Source organism: Talpa occidentalis, unplaced genomic scaffold (assembly GCF_014898055.3).
Source record: "Talpa occidentalis isolate TD23 unplaced genomic scaffold, MPIMG_talOcc4v2.1, whole genome shotgun sequence".
Classification (NCBI taxonomy): Eukaryota; Metazoa; Chordata; class Mammalia; order Eulipotyphla; family Talpidae; genus Talpa; species Talpa occidentalis.
The window spans coordinates 31,856,730-31,875,720 of record NW_026555331.1 but is presented as its reverse complement, the minus strand read 5'-3'; the positions used below and the strand labels follow the sequence as shown (position 1 = coordinate 31,875,720).

The window sequence follows — 18,991 nt, the reverse complement described above, 5'->3', positions numbered from 1 at the left end:
ATTTTGGAAGAATAAGTAATTAAAATAGTTTTGAAAAGTTTTGTGTGTGTGTGTGATATTTTGTTGGAGCATCTTCAAAAGCAATAAAATACTTCTCCAAAGCCTCAAGATGCAGATGGTGTCTTGAATGTTTTGAAGGCAGGAAACCATACAGTCCTATTTTAAGAAATTCTATTTATTTTTAAGTCAAATAATTTTTTTTTACTCCTCTTTAAAGTACCTGACTGGCAAGAGAATTTTTATGGCACTCATTTACAGAAAAAAAATATTATTCTAGTAAATTGAGGTTTGTCTATCACAGCTCTTGGAGACCTGGAGATCGAAGGCTTAATTTGGGTTTAACTTTTGTATTCACCTATGCATTTTCTGATTTTTTTCATCTGCTTTTCTATTTCCTTCAGTATAATTACATCATCTACTTAACAAGGAGAATTGCTGTCTGCTTCCCAACTCGGTATCATTAAAGAAGATCTTTGCGTGTTGGATTTCCTTGGTACAGGTTAGTACTTGACTTTTGGATTGCCCATACCCATTAGCAGATTTTTTATTAGAGTTTTATTTCTTTATTTTTCAAGTGATAATTTCTTTTTTAAAATGTTTGTATTTTTCCATTTCTGTACTCTAGTTAATGTATCTCTCATAGAAGTTCTAATTAAAACTGACCAAACAGCAACAAACTCTTCTACTTCCTGAAAATCTTCATATTAGCTTTCCTTTTACCTCCCTCCTTTATTGTCACCACTTTCAAATGATCACTTGCAAGTCTATTTTAACTCCAACTGGGTCATTCTGTTTTTAACATTTCCCAAAATTGCCCCTTCCCCCGACTATCAGTATGTTGTCCAGAGTCTAACAAAACATAAATAAGAACAGATTACTCCTACTTTAAATCCATTTAATAATTCTCCATCATGAACAAAAGGAAATTAACTTCAGCACCAAATTCAGTGACCTAGTACCTGCCTGCTTTCCTCACACTAATTTAGGCAATTTTAGATGGCATGTAATTCCCAGAATTCACTATACTGTTTTATTACCTCTGTGTCTTGGCTCCTGTTCTTCCTTGTCTAGATTTTTTTTTTCTCTTTCTCACCCTTTCCTCGCCTGGCTAAGAAGGCAGAATCAGCTTTCAAGACTCTGCTTGGATATCTTTACTTTCTGGAAATCTAACTGACTGGCCATATGACCCTGTCCCTTGATTTTCCATTAGTCCTTGCTTAACTCTACCATAATATTTATATTTATCTATATCTATCATTCAGTAGAAAATGAGTTCCTTGATGGCAACAGCCATGGTAGTTGATTTTGAGACTGAAAGTATTACACGTACAAAAGATGTGCTGAACTGAACTTTTCTCAACTCTTAAAAAAAATAAGAAAGAAAACTACGCTGAAACAAAAGTATCAATAGCTTTATCGATAGAAGACAACTCATCTACTAGCCTAAAATACTAACTTTTCCCATTGTGAATCCATTCATGATGAGGGAGTGGGCTATAGCATTATACCCTGAAAACTCTGAATCAAAGGAGTTTTCTGTTTGTTTTATGGAACTGTTTGACTTGTACTATTTTTGACATGTGTAATAAACCCTCAGAACATTTTAGAAATGATAAACTCTGTGTAGCAGGTGTATTTACCAGTGTATGTTGACAACAGAAAGAAAATTATAGCTAACTGATTCCAGCTCCAGAACAACCTCAGTCTGTAGCCCCTCTCCAAAAACCTTTGGCAGGAAATACACTGGAAATGCTCTGACCACGTTCTTGGAAAGATGACCAGAAAAAGTTGCTTTCATCAAGCCTGTTTTATGTTTCTGCAGTTCATGAAGTTTAACTTCCCACAGAATTTTTAAAAACAACAGACTCTTAAACCCATTCAAGATAATATGTTAACCTCTATTTTGGCCCATTTGCCCAGAACTTGACTTATTCCTCACATACTTCTGGGAGAAATATTTCCCTAAAATTGATAGGAAGCAAGCATTAAACTGAGGTTCATATACATCTTGAAAGGTACATATGTACTTCTTTATTTATAATAAGAAAGGTAAGGGTACTAACCATTCTATAGGTTATGTGAGTAAAAAAAGTTCTTGATTTCATTTTTGCTAATTGTTCAATTAACTATGCAGCTACTTCATTTGGAGCATATTATAAAAGTAGAGAAATAATCTCTGTTTTAGATATAGTTAAAATTTTTTTTAAAATTTTTTTTTAAAGATTTATTTTTATTTATTTATGCAAACACTGGGTACAGTCAGAAGCGCGGGAGGGTGAGAGAATTCACCAGAGCCAGGGCAGGGAGCAGAGCAGGCAGACTGAAGTACACTGCTGAGGGGAGCAGTGGGCAGCAGGAGAGGTCTGCGCGCCATGTGGGACCCTCCTCGGGTGGCTGGGGAGCAGCCAGGGATTGAACCAGTGCTGTAGAGGCTGCGGGCAGCTCGCAACCCAGCGCTCAACCACTGCACCACCGGGGAGGCCCATAGTTAAAATTTTTTATGACTCACCAGTACTTACAATGATCATTATCTGATGCTATATTTAATTCATCCAGACCACTGCTGTTCAGTAAAATTCCTACAATGATGTAAATGTTCTATGTCTTTGTTGTCAAATAATAAAGTCAGTAACTACATGTGGCTATTGAACATTTGAAATGGCTGAATTTATAATTTTAATTAACTTATAGTTAATTATAGCATTGACTATAAGTTATAATTACAAACCAAATTTATACTTTTAATTTTAATTAATTAAAGTTTAAATAGCCACATGTGGTTAGTGGCCATGATGCTGAATAGTGCATATCTAGGCTATGTAATATCAGTAGAGTTGTTTTGCTTTGTTTTTATTTTATTTATTTATTTTTAAAGATTTATTTGTTTATGCATACAAGAACTGGGGTACAGGCCAGAGGTGTGAAGGGGTGAGTGGATCCACCAGAGAGAGAGTGGGGAGCAGAACAGGTGAATCTACTGAAATACACGGCTGAGGGGAGCAGAGTGAGACAGGAGAGGTCTGCTGCGCCATGTGTGTAGCTGCCAGGCAGGGGATCAAACATGTGCTGCGGAGGCTGTGGACAGCTTCATAAGTTGCATCCCAACCCCTTGTGCCACCAGGGAGGCCCCTGCTTTGTTTTTTAAATAAAGCACTTGGGGTTAAATAAAAGTATTATCCATAATCAGCTGATCCATAGTCTCTACTGCTGGTTATATGTCTTCCTGTTAGGGAGGTGGACATTTTTGTTTAAAAAAATATCTTCATGACTTCAAAAAGTCAATGTATCTGATATTTAAATAACTAAGCACCTGAAAAATATACTATCATTGCTTTCATGGGAACTGTAGTTTAGGTGTAGAAAATACAATGAGTGGTGTTAGTTTTGCAATAAGAATTTTAGTATAGATTAACCTGTACCTTTTGTCAGAATCTTTCATTATATTTGCTGAGGATTTCTAAGATCTGATTTATATTTTTGGAAAACCGGGAGCCAGAAATTTTACATACTAATCACCACCTAAGAATTTCATTATTATGATGCAATCAAACAATTTTGTTAAATTGAAGTTTATGCATCGATTGCTTAAGGTGTTGGGAATTGCCAAAGGGAGGAAGTTAAAGGGAAAGGGCAAAGGGAGGAATGAGGTAGAGAAGCTAATTTGACTCTCTTTTTTTAAAGATTTATTAATTTATGCATACAAGAACTGGTGTACAGGCCAGAGGTGTGGGGGGTGAGAGGATTCACCAGAGACAGAGTGGGGAGCAGAACAGGCAGACTGACTGAAATACACTGCTGAGGGGAGCCGTGGGTAAGCCAGGAGAGGTCTGCTGCACCATGTGGGTAGCTCCCTGGCTGTGGGATCGAACTCATGCTGCAGTGGCTGTGGATCTCTCCATAGGTTGAGTCTCAACCCCTTGAGACACCAGGGAGGCCCATCTTATGAACTCTTAAATGATCTAGAATATGTGCACAGATTTTCGACTAGTCTATTGTAACACCTCCCTCCCTCCAGTTATTTCAGAGTTTTGGGAAGAGGGATGTTAGGATAGCAAAAAGAAAAGGGAAATTTGCCTAGAAGATATTGCTGAGCGGGAGGAGATAATATCAATGGGTATCCTGAGCAGTCCTGAATAAATCAGAAGTCTGGTCTTACCTCACTTAGTGCTTCTGTTAAAATTAAATTAAAGGTGAATTAAAACCACCTTTAATCATCACTCATTCTTTATTTCAACTGGGTATTTATTATCCCATTGTGAAAAAAAAGTTACTGTTTTCAACTAAAGTATATGATATGTTTGCTGTATCACATTTTAATGTTTCCTATTCCATACCTAAAGAAATTTTGCTACATGAAAAGCCTTATCATCCTTACCTGTACTACTCTCTTTCAGAGCAGTCAAATAAGGAGAGCAGTGCTATATAAAGAGGTGAGAGTGCCACCGCTCTTAAGTTGTTAAAAACATCAGGAAAGCATTATTTTAAAGTAAATAAAACTTTATTTACATCTTTACCCTTAATTAAAACTCTTAAGATTTGATTAGCTTTCCTCTCAAAGTTATTGTCAATGTTGTGTTTATACATCTCAGAAGGCAGTTTCTGTTAATATTTAGATTTTCAAGTGTAAAAGCCAAATAAAATATCTCAATATATTCTTGGCACAGTTAGAAGCATGAAATGCAAAAAAATAAAATAAAATAATTCATGAAAAATAGACAATCTATTTTCTCAAGGTTTCTATTCTAAAGAGGGAAATACAAAGCAGAAGAGATTCTTAACTCTTAGGATTAGCTTTAGTTTGTGAAAGAGAAACCAAAAACCCAGAAGTCAAGAACCACAAAGCAGAGTGGTAGAAAGGTGTTGCCATCTGCTTCTTTGCTTGATAGGGAAAAAATGTGTGTGCGCACAGGCGCAGATATAAAGTGTAGGCCTCCAGGGGCTCAGAGTCAGTCAAAATAAGTAGTATTGAAGCTGATTTGTTCCCAATTTTCCATTTGTTTCCAATTTTCAAAGCGGTTTAGTGAATATAAACTACTCCAAATCATAATCTTATTACTCATCAGAATCTTTCTTACTTAACTTTTCTTCACACCACAACAAGGATTTAATTAAGCAGCAATACCAGGACAAAAGATCCCTCTGCAAATATTTTAAGCCAACATTTGATTTCCTTAGATCTGTTAGTTTTTATTTATTATCACACATTGATTCACTTTTCTCCTCTCAGCAAATTTTCATTCTTTTCAAGACTCACACTTAGGTATGACTTTGGTTTCTTTCATTTCTCTGTTTCATCAGAACTTTTTATAAAAGTAGCAATTTGTGAAATGAAATTTAATTTTAAGTTTTGTTTATCCATGTGCTCACTTATTTATATGTTCATTTCCATTTCCCTTCCACATCCACCTTTAATGCATTTTCTCAGAAGGAAACATTTATTGTGTGCCCAGTACTTGCCGAGCTCTTTGCTTTTCAGGTTTATATTTAAGGAAGTAGGAGTTAAGAGAAGTTATATAACTCACCTAAGGTCACATAGGTAATTAGTGGATGAATTGCTTTAAATTCATGTCCACCTGACTCTAGAACCTTCTCTTTGCAGCATGCTTTGTTTTGTCCTTACATATGCATTCTTCAATTCTTCTCATGTTTCTCTCTCTTCTTCCCTTCTTGTGTCTCTTGTTCGGCAGAAGTTTTTCTCTGAGGTTTTTTTTTTTCCTTTGTATGTTTTCTCAATTCTATCACAACCCCTCAAACTCTATTCTTTTTCTCTAAAATCACAATTTTGTTTTTTTTTTTTTATCTAATGAGAAAGCAGAAATACCATCAAAAGAAGATTTGCATTTTTGTATTAAATGTCTTAAAATTGTTAGTGTATTTTGGTCTTGTAATCTTCCTGCTAAGCATTCTAAAGAAATCATCAGAGATATATGCAAACTGCATATCCAAAGAAGAAAATCCAAGCATACTGTATCATTGAAAAATTAAAATAATTTTAATGCCTCAGAATAGGGTTGAGCATAGGTTAAATAAATGCTAGATGATAATCAATGTATTGTTACAGAGTTTAGTGAGGTAATGCATACTTAATAAAATAGAAAAATGTTCATCATGTATTTAAAAATTAATTTATAATGAAACTCCTGTATTATAAAGTTGTCCTTCGTGCAAAAGAGAATTTAAATGTATATATTTAATTTGTTGATCAAAATGAATACCTGTGGGCCTCGCCGGTGGCATAGCGGGTTGAGCACAGCTGGTTGAACTTAGCGCTGTGAAGCTGTCCGCAGCCTCTGCAGCGCGGATTCGATTCCAGGCCGGCCAGGGAGAGGCCCACACGGTGTGGCAGACCTCTCCTGTAGCGCCTGCTGCTCCCCTCAGCAGTGTCTTCGGTCTGTCTGCCTGTTCTACTCCCCACTCTGTCTCTGGTGAATTCTCTCACCCTCCCGCGCTCTGATCTGTTCGCTATTTCTTGTATCAAAATAAATAAATCTTAAAAAAATTATAAAAAAAGAATACCTATGTATCTACCACCCACTTATTAAAATAGATATTACCAACTTATTTAAATTCCCTCTATGATACCATATGATGGTGAGTTGAAGAAACAAAAAAGCATCTTAGGATATAGTATATAAAAATGGTAATAGTATGCACAATATAACTTAAATTTAGTGACAAAATATATGTATAGCAGAAAACTGGAGAGAGATATGTATACTAAAATGTTATCAGTTGATGGCATTGTGAATGAATTAAATTTTTTAATTTCTAATTTTTTGTTTCATCCTTTTGAAATGACCATTTATCATATTCATAACAAGAAACATAACTAAGTAACTTAATTATTATTTTCTTCAGTGAAAAGATATAGATTGAAAAGTCAAGGAAATTCATTTTAGAGTATTCTGAAGCTGGGAGATGATAATCAGGGACTGAAAAGTAAAATAATTGTGATTTACTATCAAACACAAAGTTTTTTTTAAAAGATTTATTTATTTATTTATACAAGCACTGGGTACAGTCAGAAGCACGGGAGGGTGAGAGAATTCACCAGAGACAGAGCGGAGAGCAGAACAGCCAGACTGACGAAATACACTGCCGAGGGGAGCAGGGGGCTGCAGGAGAGGTCTGCGTGCCATGTGGAGCCCTCGCCAGTGGTCGGGTATTGAACCGGCACTGCAGAGGCTGCGGGCAGCTTCGCAACCCAGCGCTTAACCGCTGCGCCAACGGGGAGACCTACAAGCACAAAGTTTTTTAAATTATCATTCATCTAGTATAGCAATCTTAACTTCTTTTTGACACAATTCTGCATTAGGTGGATGGTGCAAAAGAACTCTAAGTGTTTAAGTGCCCTATGTATTCAGAGTAGACAGAAGGAAATCCTCTTTAACTGAATGGTCAAAACTTCTTATTTGGACTTTGAAGGATAGAGGAGATTTAGATCATGTTCTCAAACTCTTTGACCTTAGGATTCTCTTATAATATTCTTCAAAATTATCAAGGACCTAAAAAAAGCTTTTGTTTATATCTACCTATATTTATCATGCTAGAAATTAAAATCAAGCAAACTCCAAATTATTAATGTATTTTAAAATAAGTTACATGTAAACAAATAATTTTATGAAGAAATAACTGTATTTTCTCAAACAAAACCATTTAGTGAGGAAAATGATATTGTTTTACATTTTGCATTTTACTATATGGTTTGATAGAAGACCACTGGGTTGTCATATCTGTTTCTGCTGTGATATCATATATCATACAGCCTGTGGAAAACTCCACTGTACTCTTGTGAGAGAATGACAGTGTAAAGGCAAACAGCATCTTAGTATTATTATGAACGTAGTGTTGGATGTCATGGTCCCCTTGAGGTCACTTTGAAAATTACTTATTAAAATAGACTGAGGGAAAAATGGAAGACTGGCAAAATTTCAGAGGTGAGAAAACATAAAATATATCAGATTCACATAGAAAGATTCACATAGATGGAGATGGGAGAGAGATAGCTAGAAAATGTAGGTAGGGAGAGTCATATTATGCCAACTAAAAAATTCCAGCTTTGACCTCCACTTTGTGCTGAGAAAGAATCAGGGCAGGAGTTATAGAACAGAAATGCATAAAACTTTGTGTCTGGCAGTATTTTAGTTGATTTATTGATTGTGTTATTCATTCAATTTATTGTCTACCACATCAGCTCAAGAACCTATTATACATTAGGTTAAAAATTTATAATAAAAAGATGATATATTCACAACTTCTATAGCAACTCGCAGTTAAGTAGGAAATTCAGATATTAAACAGGTAAGCAATGTATTCTTTAAACAGGAGTAACACAGGGGATCCCCCATTTTGGCTCTCCGCCAGCTCGCAGCATCCGGCCAGCTCTGAGAGTGCCTTTGGGTTTCCAGGTCTGCGGATCGGGACAAATGAAGTGATTGAATTTTATATTTGATGAACTATAAGCATAAGTAACAGCATAACCAGTATTTATCAATCTGTGGAAAAGGATCCAGTGATCCAAACCAATAAGAGCTCAAGGATTAAAAGTCTGCAGACCGCAGTCCAAGCCCAGAGGGGGAGCAGGAACCCACCGCCGGGGCAGACCAGGCGCACAGGGGAGTGTGTCCCCACATTGGCATTTTAGAACAGGGACCTTTCTCCAGTAAAGACTGCTTGAAACTGACAGATGACTCCTGGAGGAACCAGAGGAGAGCAGAGAAGCTCACCCAAGATGCCGGCCAGTCCCAACTACACAGTATCCCAACGCATACGGCAAATTAGAAAACAGACAGTAGGGAGGAGAAGAACCACACGCAACCTAGCAACTCCCCAGGGAAAAAGCACACCACAAAAAGGAAAGCAGCCCCCAGATTGCAACGACAGTAACTTGGAAGAACTTCTGAGCCTTCCAGAAAGAGAATTTAAAATTGCCGTGATTAAAAAACTGACAGAAGTCATAAAGGAAAACAATGATAAGGGAAAAATAATCAACGATCAGAAGAATGCAATTGAGTCCCTAGAGAGGGAAAACAATGGTCAGAAGAATGAAATTGAGTCCCTAAAGAGGGAAGTAAAAGAAATGCAGGAGATCAAAGAATTAATGGAAGAACTAAAGAATTCTGGGAAAAGCAATGAAAGCAGAATAGACGAAATGGAAGAACGAATAAGTAATCTCGAAGACACAGAAATAAAAAGAACCAAAACAGAAAAGGAAAGAGAAGTACGAAGGAAAAAGAACGAAGAAAGACTTCGGGAACTATCTGACTCCATGAGGAAAGGAAATATAAGAGTTATAGGAATACCAGAAGGAGAGGAGAGAGATGTAGGAACAGAGAAAATATTCAAAGAGATAATTGAAGAGAACTTCCCAAATGTGAAGAAGGAGCTGAAAATTGATATACAAGAAGCAAGAAGAACACCAAACTTCCACGACGAAAGGAAAAATACAGCAAGACACATAATAGTAAAGCTCCCAAGAATCCAGGACAAGGGAAAAATAATGAAGCTGGCAAGAGGGAAGAAACAGATAACATTCAAAGGAAAGCCAATCAGGCTGACATCAGACTTCTCCGAAGAAACACTACGGGCAAGGAGAGAATGGAGGGACATAGTCAACAGACTCCAAGAAAACAGATGCTAACCAAGAATTCTCTATCCCGCAAAGCTCTCCTTTCTCTTTGAAGAAAGAATATGGACCTTCCCAGACAAACAGAAACTCCGGAATTTCATTGCAACTAAACCCCCACTCCAAAAAATACTACAAGGAGTCCTAAAGCCAGAACCTCAGAGGGACGAATAACAATGAAAGAAGGCCAAAAAAAAAAAAAGTTATTAAAAGAATAAATAAAATCAAAGGAAAGACAAACACAATGGCAAATACAGATGCTAACATATCAATATTAACTCTAAATGTAAATGGACTAAACTCTTCAATAAAAAGACACAGAGTTGCAGCCTGGATTAAGAAACAAAACCCAACCTTTTGCTGTCTCCAGGAAACACATTTAGCTACAAAAGATAAAAATAGGCTCAAAGTTAAAGGATGGAAAACAATCCTACAAGCAAATGGACCAAAAAAGAAAGCAGGAACAGCTATACTTATATCAGATAAAACAGATTTCAAACTCAAAAAGATAAAAAGAGACCCCAATGGTCACTACATTATGATCAAGGGGACAATACTTCAAGAAGAAATAACACTCATTAACATATACTCACCAAACGAAGGAGCACCAAAATATATCAGACAACTGTTATCCTCTCTGAAAACAGACATCAGAGAAAACACATACGTAGTGGGAGACTTCAACACACCACTATCAACAATGGATAGATCAACAAGACAAAAAATAAGTAAAGAAACCAAAGCTCTAAATAAGGACCTAGAGCAATTGGGCTTAACAGACATCTATAGAACACTAAACCCCCAAAAAACGGAGTACACATTTTTCTCAAGCGCACACGGATCATTCTCCAGGATCGATCACATACTGGGGCACAACATCAACAGATACACCAAGATTGAAATCATATCAACCATCTTTTCTGACCATGAAGGCATCAAACTAGAAATAAACCATAAAAAGAAGGCAAGGAACTTTCCTACCTCATGGAGATTAAAAACCACACTACTGGAAGACCACTGGACTAATGAGGAGATCAAAGAAGAAATCAAAAAATTCTTTGAATTGAACGACAAGGAGGACACCAATATCCTAAATGTATGGGATGCAGCAAAAGCAGTAATAAGAGGAAAATATATAGCAATAGAAGCTCACATCAAGAAACAAGAAAGAACTCAAAGAAACAACCTAATCTCGAAGCTCAAAGATCTAGAAAAAGAACAACAAAAAAACCCCAAAACCAGTAGAAGAAAAGAAATAATAAAAACAAAAGCAGAAATAAATGAAATTGAAACTAAAAAAACAATCCAAAAGATCAATGAAACCAAGAGCTGGTTCTTTGAAAAAATCAATAAAATAGACAAACCCCTAGCCAGGCTCACAAAGGAAAAAAGGGAGAAAGCACAAATAAACAGGATCATCAATGAAAGAGGAGAAATCACAACGGACACAGAGGAAATCAAAAGAATAATCAGTAACTTCTATGAACAGTTATATGGAAACAAGTTTAACAATCTAGAGGAGATGGACAAATTCCTACAACTCTACAATCACCCAAAGCTAGATAAAGAAGAAATAGAACACCTAAACAGACCAATTACAAGCAGCGAAATTGAAATGGTAATCAAAAACCTCCCCAAAAACAAAAGCCCGGGACCTGATGGATTTACAAATGAATTCTACCAGACATTCAGAGACGAATTAGTGCCTATCCTTCACAAACTCTTCCAAAAAATTGAGAAGGAAGGGACAATACCAAACACATTCTATGAAGCCAACATTATACTAATACCAAAACCAAACAAGGACAACACAAAAAAGGAAAACTACAGGCCAATCTCCCTAATGAACACTGATGCAAAAATCCTCAATAAAATTTTAGCTATCAGAATCCAACAATGCATCCATAAGATAATTCACCACGACCAAGTAGGATTCATTCCAGGGACACAAGGATGGTTTAACATCCGAAAATCAATCAACGTTATCCAACACATCAACAAAAAGAAATATAAAAACCATATGATAATATCAATAGATGCTGAGAAAGCTTTCGACAAAATGCAACACCCATTCATGATAAAAGCCCTTGAAATTCTTGGGATACAAGGAACATACCTCAACATCATAAAGGCCATCTATGACAAGCCAACAGCCAGTATCATTCTCAATGGTGAAAAGCTGAAAGCAATTCCATTAAGATCTGGAACAAGACAAGGATGTCCACTCTCACCACTGCTTTTCAATATAATACTGGAAGTCCTAGCCAGAGCAATAAGACAAGAGAAAGACATCCAAGGAATCCAAATAGGAAAAGAAGAAGTCAAACTATCACTATTTGCAGATGATATGATAATATACATAGAGAACCCCAAAAAGTCCACAGAAAAGCTAATTCAACTCATCAATCAGTTCAGTAAAGTGGCAGGATACAAAATCAACACGCAAAAGTCAGTAGACTTCCTATACACAAACAATAAATCTGAAGAAGAAGAAATCAAAAAAACCATCCCTTTTTTTATTGAAACAAAAAAAATCAAATATTTGGGAATAAATCTAACAAAAGAGGTAAAGGACCTATACAAAGAAAACTATAAAACACTGTTAAAAGAAATAGAAGAAGACACAAAGAAATGGAAAGACATCCCCTGCTCATGGATTGGAAAAATAAACATTATTAAAATGGCCATCCTTCCAAAAGCAATATACAGATTCAATGCTATTCCAATCAAAATTTCAATGTCATTCTTCAAAGAAATAGAACAATTATTGATGAAATTCATATGGAATCACAAAATACCCCGAATAGCCAAAGCTCTCCTGAAAAAAAAAGAAGGGAATGGAGGCATCACACTCCCAGACTTCAAACTCTACTACAAAGCCATAATCATCAAAACTGCATGGTATTGGAACAAGAACAGACATACAGACCAATGGAATCGAATAGAAAATCCAGAAATAAACCCACAGATTTATGGTCAACTAATCTTTGACAAAGGAGCAAAGACTATGCATTGGAGCAAAGAAAGTTTGTTCAATAAATGGTGCTGGGAAAACTGGGTTGCTACATGCAAAAGAATGAAGCTTGACCACTACCTCACACCATACACAAAAATCAACTCAAAATGGATTAAAGAACTAGACATAAGACCTGAAACCATAAAATATATAGAAGGAAATATAGGCGAAACACTACGTGATTTGCACATCAAAGACATCTTTACAGACACATCACCCAAAGCAGCGATAGTGAAGGCGAAGATAAACAGCTGGGACTACATCAAATTAAAGAGCTTCTGCACAGCAAAAGAGACAATAACAAAAACAAAGAGAAACCCCACCAACTGGGAGAACATTTTTGCACCCAACACTAATGATAAAGGACTGATCACAAAAATCTGCAAAGAGCTGATGAGACTTAACAACAACAAAGAAAAGAATCCAGTCAAAAAATGGGCAGAAGAGCTAAAAAGAAACTTCTCTGAAGAGGAAATGCAAATGGCCAACAGGCATATGAAAAAATGTTCAACATCACTTGTCATCATGGAAATGCAAATCAAAACTACCATGAGATACCATCTTACACCAGTGAGAATGGCACATATTAAATAAAATAGCAACAACAAATGTTGGCGAGGGTGTGGAGAAAAAGGAACTCTTCTGCACTGTTGGTGGGAGTGCAAACTGGTCCAACCACTGTGGAGAGCTGTGTGGAGATTTCTGGACCTACTAAACATAGAGCTTCCACAGGATCCAGCAATTCCACTCCTAGGTATTTACCCAAAGGACACAGAAACATCAATTCCAAAGAGCACCTGCACCCCTATGTTTATAGCAGCACTGTTTACAATAGCTAAGCTTTGGAAACAACCCAAATGCCCAAAAATAGATGACTGGATCAAGAAGATGTGGTACATATATACCACGGAATATTACTCAGCATTCAAAAAAGATAAACACATGCAATTTGCAGCAACATGGATGGCACTGGAAGGGATCATGCTCAGCGAAATAAGCCAAAAAGAAAAAGAAAAATACCGGATGGTCTCACTCATAGCAGGAATCTAGAAAACTTAAATAAGGGACCAGGAAAACGAGTAACTATAAGAAAGTGAAAATCAAAATCAACAAAAAACTACGAACCAGAGACACTTTTAGGGGGGCGGGGGTGGGAGGGGAGGGATTGGGGTCAGAATGGGGGGGCTGCAATTGTATGGGGAATATAAAAATAAAATTTATTATTAAAAAAAAAATAAAAGTCTGCAGACCACAAAAAAAAAAAAATAAAAAAAAATAAACAGGAGTAACACAGAGGACGGGTCTGCTGATTCTGACTGGGGGTTGGGATGGGCAGGTTGTGGGCAGATAGCCTTCAAGGTTAATGTCCCAAATAGCAGGAATCCGTCATGGTGAGATAATCCTCAAAGTACGGAGGTGACAAATACAGTGCTAGAATTAATACAGTAGATTTAAGAGATTCAGATGGTACCAAAGAATAATTTTTGGAATATATGTTCTCTTTAGACAAGTGTATACAGTCTCTTTTGCTAAAGCCCTACATTATTTTTCTAATGCCAGACCTGGAGACACCACTGATTATCTTAATGTCTCTCCTCTCTTCACTTCACTCAATACCTAGAGTGAAAGTGAACAACTTTAACTCGTATGTAAAACCTGAAACCATGAAATACATAGAAGAAAAGAGATAAAACATTTCATGACATAAACTTCAGTGATGCCATTAAGCAGCAAGGAAAACAAAAAAGAACATAAACAACTGGGCCTACATAAAACTAAAAAAGCTTCTACACAGTGAACAAAACCATAACTAAAATGAAAAGACACCCTACTGAATGGCAGAAAATATTTGCCTACCATTCATCTCAAAGATTTACCAAGAATTCATAAAACTCTACAAAAACAAACATCCCAGTCAAAAAATGGGCAAAAGAACTAAAGAGACACTCTACAAAGAAGACAATCAAACAGCCAGCAGGTACATGAAAAAAAGTGTTCACAATTACTTATTAGAGAATGAGACTGTCCCATATCAAAAAGACCAGAAACAAGTACTGGTGAGGATGTGGAGGAAAGCCCTTCTACACTGTTGGTGGGAATGTAAACTGTCCAACCCCTATGGAAAGCACTATGGAGGTGTTTCAAAACATTAAACATTGATCTGCCATTCAACCAGTAATTCCACTAGTAGGCATCTACCACCAAAATTCAAAAACATTAATTCAAAAGGAAACTTGGGTTCCCTTATTTATTGCAGCACTATTTACTATAGCTGAAGTGTGGGAAGAACCTAAGTGCCCCAGAACAGATGAGTGGGTCAAGAAGACGAGGTATATATACACAATGGAATACTACTCAGTGATCAAAAAAGATAAACTCATGCCATTTGCAGAACCATGGATAGTGCTGGAAGGGATAATGCTAAATGAAATAAGTCAGGAGAATGATAAATACTGTATGGTGCTGCTAATATGTGGGCTATAAAATGACCAAAGTAATGGTCAAATAAAGACAAGCTAAAAAACTAACCCTTGATAGCTGACACAGAACTGAAGTACCACAGAGGGGAGGGGCTAAGGACAGGGTAAGACCGCAGAGGGAAGGGATATGAGTGAGTGAGTGGTAGGTGCACTACGGTGGTAATATCTGATGGGGGTACCCAAATATTACCTCAGTTAAAAATAAATAAAATTTTTAAAAAAGAAATTTAGATTACTACAACAGCTTTAAACCAAATACTCAGAACACCTGTGCAGTCCAATAATTGTGATTAACGAGTAAATAAAGAACCTGTCTCCAGCACCACCTGCAGGGGACAAAGAAGTCTGCATCAGGATTCAATACTTCCTTCTCTGCCAGAAAATCTGTAACCCAATATTTCTTTATTGAGCATCTACTAAGTAAATAGCCTGGTTTTTGAAGCTAAAGAGAATACAAAGATCAGTAAGAGACCACCTCCCATACTCAAAGCAACATTATTGTGATTAGCTTGGAAGGAAAGGATTGAATCTATGAGAATTAGGTTTCTTTTGTGCACATTGAGAAGTAAAGCAACTACAGCATTGCCTTTTTACATCCTTCAGTGATAGAAGTGAAGAACAAAACTTATTTTACATTTTTAAGTAGTAAAAGAGATTTTTTTGAGGTTTCAAATCTGTGGAACTTGTAACATGAGAGATATTCCTGCATTGCATGCCATTTTACATGGTCCAGTTACGGTTGCTCTTTTTGAAATTTAAGGCTATCCCAGACAAGTGTTTTATGGATAGTTCTCTGAAGATCCTAAAAGAGATCAAATAAAAGAAGATACATAACTTAGTATAAACCCATAAACATCTATTTGAAGTAAACTCAAAGTAAGAGTCTTATTTTTTTTTTAATCAGATCATGTCCTAGAAGCTAGGAAAAATGAGGTTTCTAAAAGTTCCTAGCTTCATATCGTTTTGTGAACAAGTAAAAAATATTTTCCTGAGTTCTAGCATTTAAAATAGAAATAGACTGCACCAGGTATACAAGATACAAAATAAATTAAACAAGCAACCACAATACTTTTAGAGAAAAGAAAGATATCTGCTGGGTAAGTGATGAAGATAATGACTATAAATAAGGCTCATATGCAGGATGAATATGATCAGTTGTTTTCTTTGTCTAGATTTGGAGTCTCCGTATATACACATTCAGGGTTTTAAGTATAGCTTTCAGTCAGCATTCACCCCCAGTACCTCTCCCACAACCTGAGGCAAGTAACTTTGGGTAGTAATATTCTGGTGTTTTCAATTTTTTTCACTAGGCGTTTGAACTACTTAATGCAGATTAAGACTTAAATCAACACCCTCAATTATACCTCTTTCCAGACTCACATATCAAGTTATAAAAGCAATGAATTGGACAGGTAAGTAACATAACACACTGTCAGAGATAAGGGGAACTTATGTGTCATGTAGTTCAGGATTTATCAAAGTGTGGGTTCTCTACCTGCAAGAATTTCTTGGTCATTATAAATGCAGACTGTTGGGCTCCACATCACACCTAAGCTCCTAAAACTGATATGTGCATTAAGGTTCAGAAACCACTCATCTAGTCAAACTGTTTCATATGACAGATGAGGATTTATCAGAAAAGTCAGGTGATTTAGCCAAAGTGATGCTGCCAGTCAGAGGCAGAAACTGGATTCAATCACAAATCTTTTACTTCCACGTTAGAATTTTTCAACTATAAGTAACTTGTATATATTTGTAAATTCCCAATAGACCTGAATAATAAGGGAATTTTGAGGGTTTTTTTTTTTTTTACATCACTCTCCTATTCCCCAATTCAGTGCCAATAATTTGCTGTTACTACGTTCCCAGTATTTGCCAAGTAAGATGTTGATTTGAAATTTAGGGAATATAGAAGCTTGTGGACAAAGGGATTTTGTTATCTGGTTACCATTCCATTCCCTTTATAATCAAACATGCAAGATCATTTGTCAACAAGAACATACATTCATTTTGCTCAAATCACAAGAGACAACAGTAAAAAGTAAATGAAAAACCCTGCTACTAGTGTTAAACAAGAATATCCCACCCTCTGTAACAACATAACATATGGTATTTCCCTGCCTTGTTTAGTATTTAACGTAACAATTTATTGCTAGGCGTCTTGGCAGCAAGCTGTGTGAGTTGAAGTGGAATCTGATTGAGGTGAGTTAATTAATGTGGTGGCAGCTTGGAATGTTGTCCAGCTGCCAGTGAGAATTATGTTTGTTTGCCTTTGGCCCAAGTGTGAAATGGCTGGCTGTTGATTTCAGAAGTGTGAGTGTACATTTTTATATCTCACACGAATGAATACATTTTTTTGTATCCTACACATTTGGGGAAGTGCTAAAATTTATTGGGCAATGTTATTTACCACTTGTGTGGTAGAAATAGAAAGGTGGAATTTTGCCCCAGAGGTTGACTTTGCATCTGTAGAAAAAGCAAAAGCAGGTGGCATATAAATCTATGAGCAGGTAAATAAGCCATCTGAAATGAGCTCACATGGGCTAATGTTTTCAGGAACAACTTTAAAAAGGAGGTAAGCAAGGTTTGAACCAGAAAAGAATAGTTCTTGTGAGGATAAAAGGATTCTGAAAGTAAGAGAACATAAGTTTAAACTTCCCTTGAAAGGAACAAATTATAGATTTACTTATATTTAGAAGTTACATAGAGTTTTTTCACCAAACACTACCTTTTATTAAATACATTTTCTCACTGTGTAATCTTCCTTCCTATCAGTAATTGATGATACTGAGTCCTGTGTTACAGTTCTGATGTTAAAGATACTACATAGTTTGGGCCAGTTAGTACTGATATGGACAGGTGTTTTCCAATTCAAGTAGCCCATGGTTTATATTAAACCAACATAGTTCAAAGTATATTTGAAAGATGTCAGATGTTACTGTTCCCCAATTATTTTTTCTATGTAAAGTAGTATTGAGATAAAATGCCTTGAAAACAGTTTAATAGTATTTTAGTAATAGATGAAGGAGATGGATGCTTAATTTATTGTGCACACACATTTCTTTTATTTCACCATTTTGAAGAAATTAAAATAAACCAAAACTTAAGGAAATGGCAGGCAGGAGAGATGTAAGAGCATATATTATGAAGAAAAGTTTTACAAAACAAACAAAACAGGAATTACCAGAATTCCTTTTCAATGATAGAATAATTTCCTTAAATTTTAATGTAACCATGAAAATATTAACAAAACTTGAAAATAAAAGTATTTTCACATTGCAAGATACTAGTTTGTGAAATAAAAATCGAGCAAAATTTCGAAGTATATGGAAAACACAATAAAGCTCACATCTCTTGAAGGTTTTAAGCTAATAAAACACGAGGATAGCTTTAAAACTTTATTCAGATAGGTAAGAGGTAATTTGAGGTTTGGATTTTATTGGAAGTTACTGAACGGTAATGTATTTTGGTCACGTGCTAAATTATAAAATATAATGATGCTTCCTTTCTTTCCAAGGATATTTAATATAGTATTTATAATATTCTTTCTATGTAAAAAATTTTAGTAATAGAGGAAATTACTATAATTGCATATACAAAGCTTATATTTAACTCCTGATTACTTTATTATCTTCGTTTATTACGCATAGCAGTTACAAATATAAGAAAGAGATTTTGTGCTTACCTTTCATATAAGAGGTTAAAAAAAAGCACCTGGTAAATATTATTGTGTTCTTCGAATTATGGGGTTATCATGTCCTTGAACTTTCAGACCAAAGTAAGCCCCAGAGTCTCGTCTTAGCTTATTTTACTGTCAGATTAACAAATCAAACATTTAATTCTAATGTACACCCTATGAACATCTTAAAA

General features: G+C 35.9%; 1 protein-coding gene across 1 annotated transcript in view; it reads left to right on the top strand.

Moving 5' to 3' along the window:
- Window positions 1–406: 406 nt before the first annotated feature.
- The window catches only part of VPS13B (vacuolar protein sorting 13 homolog B), a 622,702-nt gene continuing 604,117 nt past the window's right edge, over window positions 407–18,991 (top strand). The window contains exon 1 of the mRNA XM_054692064.1: window positions 407–499. The gene's annotated coding sequence lies outside the window, so the exon portion shown is untranslated. The remainder of the gene's footprint in view (window positions 500–18,991) is intronic.